Genomic DNA, 2,891 nt, shown 5'->3' with positions numbered 1-2,891 from the left:
TTATATCTCCGAAAGTGTGTTCTTTTAAATTTAAGTTTACATAACGGATTATTGGATAAGCTTGACTCTTTCTCTTAAAACATCTAATAAGAGAAGCCCTTATGATAAAAATCAGTGAAATCGCATCCAAGTCTTGATTCCTTTTGCATTTCACATTATTCCACATGAAATTGATTCCTCAGTTATTGACCTTTTCCTATTGCTTTTTCAATAATAGTTCACATATATTTGCACTGGTGCTTTTCTAAAACTTGTTATTGTTTTTTACTTTTATTATTGCTACAATAATACAATGTCACTTTATCAAAATCTACTTGTGTAAAATTGGAAGAGACATAATACCCCTATGTAATTTGAAGAACAAAAATCTCTTTAACTTAAATGTATTTTTGAAGCTTTATGAAGGAAATGATACTAACTTAGAAAGGATAAAATATTTAATGTTCAATGCATTATTTAATATAAAATAATATGAACTAAGTAATTCTTAAAAACCTCACAATGTTCCATTCTTATTTTGAAAAATTTGTAGAAGTTAGATGAAACAAAATTTTCAGTCTCATAGAATTGACCTGGTATGTTGAGCTTATCATCCTTGAAGCTTCTTTAGGGTTACCTGGCCAAGGGTCTTTGCCCAGGATTTGTCTTTATTAAATTCAAAGTACTACTCACTTCAGCAGCAAATATACTAAAATTGTGATGATACAGAAAAGATTACCATGGCCCCTACACAAAGATGACACACAAATTCATGAAGCATTCTATATTTTTCCAGAAAAGATTGGGATTCTATTTCCAAAGTGCTGAAAGAAAAAAAAAACTGTCAACCCAGAATTTTGTATCCTGCCAGAATAAGCTTTATAAATGAAAGAGAAATGAAGTATTTCCCAGACAAGCAAACGCTGAAATAATTCATCATCACTAGACCAAACTTACAAGAAATGCTCAAAGGAGTTCTTAACATGGAAAATAAAAGGTTGACACTCATCATCATAAAAACACATGAAAATATAAAACTCAGAGGTCTTATTAAAAAATTACACAAAGCAAGGAAATGAAGAAAGCAAGTAGGAAACATTACAAAACCCCACAAATCCATAAAGACACACACACACAAAAAAAAAAAAACAGAAAAAAACATCAAAAGAAACAAAGAATCTACAAAGCAACTAGATAACAATGAACATTATGGCAGGAAATAAATTCACATATATATTTATCAACTTGAATATAAATTGATTAAATGCACCACTTAAAAGATACAAATTGGTGGAATGGATTAAAAACAAACCATAATTCAACTACATGCTGCTTACAAGAAACTTACCTTACTTGTAAAGACACATAGGGTGGTGGTAAAGAGATGGAAAGGGATATTCCACACACACAGAAACCAAAAGCAGGCAGGAATAGCTATACTTATATCAAATAAGACAGATTTTACACTGACAGCAGTAAAAAAAAAATGACAAACAAGGCCATTAGATAATGAATGATAGAGTTTGATTCAACAAGAATATATAACAATCTTAACTATATATGTACTCAACACCAGATAACCCAGATTCATAAAACAAACATTACCAGACCTAAAGAAAGAGACATACAGCAATACAATAATAGTAGGGGACTTCAACAGCCCACTGATAGCACTAGACACATCAAGACAGGAAATCTACCAAGAAACTGTGGACTTAAATTGGACTTTAGACCAAATTAATCCAAAAGACATTTACAGAACATGCTACTCAACAAATGCAGAGTATACATTTTTCTTATTAGTGCATGAAACATCGTGCAAAATAGACCATAATTTAGTCCATAAAACAAGTCTCAATAAACTTTTGAAAATTGATATTATATCAACTATATTCTCGGATCATAGTGGAATAAAACTAGAAATCAATTCAAAGAGGAACTGTCAAAACTACATAAATACATTAAAATTGAACAATTAAATGAATGATCTTTGGGCCAATTATGAAATTAAGAGAGGAATTTAAAAATCTTTCAAAATAAATTAAAACAGGGACACATCATACCAAAACATCAGGGATACAGCAAAAGCAGCGCTAAGATGAAAGTTTACAGTGTTAATTACCTACATTAATAATTAGAAAGATCACAAATTAACAACTCCCCTGTCTTACCTCAAGAAATTAGAAAACAAACAAACCAAACCCAAAGCTAGCAGAAGATAAAAGCAAGAATCAAAAAAAATAAATGAATGAAATTGAGACCCCAAAACAATACAAAGAATCAACAAAATGTAAAATTGTTTTTTGAAAATATGGACAAAATTGTTAGACTGCTAACTAGAATAACTATGAGAAGAAAAAATTCAAATAAACATAATCAGAAATGAAAAAGGAGACATTACAACTGATACCACAGAAGTATAAAATATCAAGGACTACTATGAAGAACTGTATGCCTGTATACTTACAAACTAAAAAATCTAGAAGAAATGTATAAATTCCTGGAAATATGCAACCTTTCAAGATTGAACCTGGAAGAAATATATATCCTGAACAGATCAATAATGAGTAGTACAATTGAAGCAGTAAAAAACAAACCTCCCAACACAAGCCCAGGATCAGATGGATTTACAGATGAATTCTACCAAACATAACAAAGAAGAACTGATACTTATCCTACTGAAAGTCTCCCAAAAATATTGAGGAGGAGGGAATTCTCCCCAGTTCATCCAATGAAGCCAGTATCACTCTGATACCAAAGTTAAACAAGAACACAGGAACAACAACAAAAACAGCAAAATGACAAACTAGTATTCTTGATGAATATAGATGCAAAAATCCTCAACAAAATACTGTCAAACCAAATCCAACAGGACATCAAAAAAATATATACCATGATCAAGTGGGATTTAT

At 30.6% G+C, this 2,891-nt stretch overlaps 1 non-coding gene across 1 annotated transcript; it reads left to right on the top strand.

Annotated features, from left to right (window-relative positions):
* The first annotated feature begins 664 nt into the window (after nucleotides 1-664).
* LOC112440178 (U6 spliceosomal RNA) lies at nucleotides 665-771 on the top strand. Its single transcript, XR_003028366.1, has one exon. It is a non-coding gene; the product is annotated as a U6 spliceosomal RNA (small nuclear RNA).
* The last annotated feature ends 2,120 nt before the right edge of the window (nucleotides 772-2,891 follow it).

The sequence above is a fragment of the Pan paniscus genome, chromosome 5 (assembly GCF_029289425.2).
Source record: "Pan paniscus chromosome 5, NHGRI_mPanPan1-v2.0_pri, whole genome shotgun sequence".
Lineage (NCBI taxonomy): Eukaryota > Metazoa > Chordata > Mammalia > Primates > Hominidae > Pan > Pan paniscus.
The sequence above is the reverse complement of the archived record's forward strand: the minus strand, read 5'-3'. Positions and strand labels throughout refer to the sequence as shown.